The 423-nt window shown below is 56.0% G+C and overlaps 1 protein-coding gene across 1 annotated transcript in view; it reads right to left on the bottom strand.

The window, feature by feature from the left end:
* Positions 1–423, bottom strand: part of mbd5 (methyl-CpG binding domain protein 5) — a 19,159-nt gene extending 18,736 nt beyond the window's left edge. The window contains exon 1 of the mRNA XM_016509474.1: positions 129–423. The gene's annotated coding sequence lies outside the window, so the exon portion shown is untranslated. The remainder of the gene's footprint in view (positions 1–128) is intronic.

Below are 423 nucleotides of genomic sequence, written 5' to 3'. Positions count from 1 at the left end.
GAGAGAGAGAGAGAGAGAGAGAGAGAGAGAGAGAGACACACACACACACACACACAGAGCTAACTGCTAACCTAAACAACACACGCGCAACAAACATACACTCGCACGCACAGAAGCTCAGCACGTACCTGCTCGCGCGGGCCGGAAACTCTCCTGCAGCGGATTCTCTCAGATGTGTCTCCGCGGCCGAAGCGCAGCAGCAGCGGCTCAATCTACCTCATAACACCCGCCACACGCCGCATCTCTGTCGGCTGGAAGCTCCCGGGAGGATAATAACGGAGGAAGCGTCCGCTCGGGTTTGTTTCGCAGAGACTCTGGGCGTTTAAAAATCAAAACAAAACGTCCAAAAGCATCAACACATCCGCTGCTCTTCTGCGCTCGGGATGGAAAGATGGAGCTCCGCTGTGCGCATGCGCCCCTGAC

The sequence above is a fragment of the Sinocyclocheilus rhinocerous genome, unplaced genomic scaffold (assembly GCF_001515625.1).
Source record: "Sinocyclocheilus rhinocerous isolate Xijiao unplaced genomic scaffold, SAMN03320098_v1.1 scaffold1615, whole genome shotgun sequence".
Lineage (NCBI taxonomy): Eukaryota > Metazoa > Chordata > Actinopteri > Cypriniformes > Cyprinidae > Sinocyclocheilus > Sinocyclocheilus rhinocerous.
This window is presented reverse-complemented; position numbering and strand designations above follow the sequence as displayed.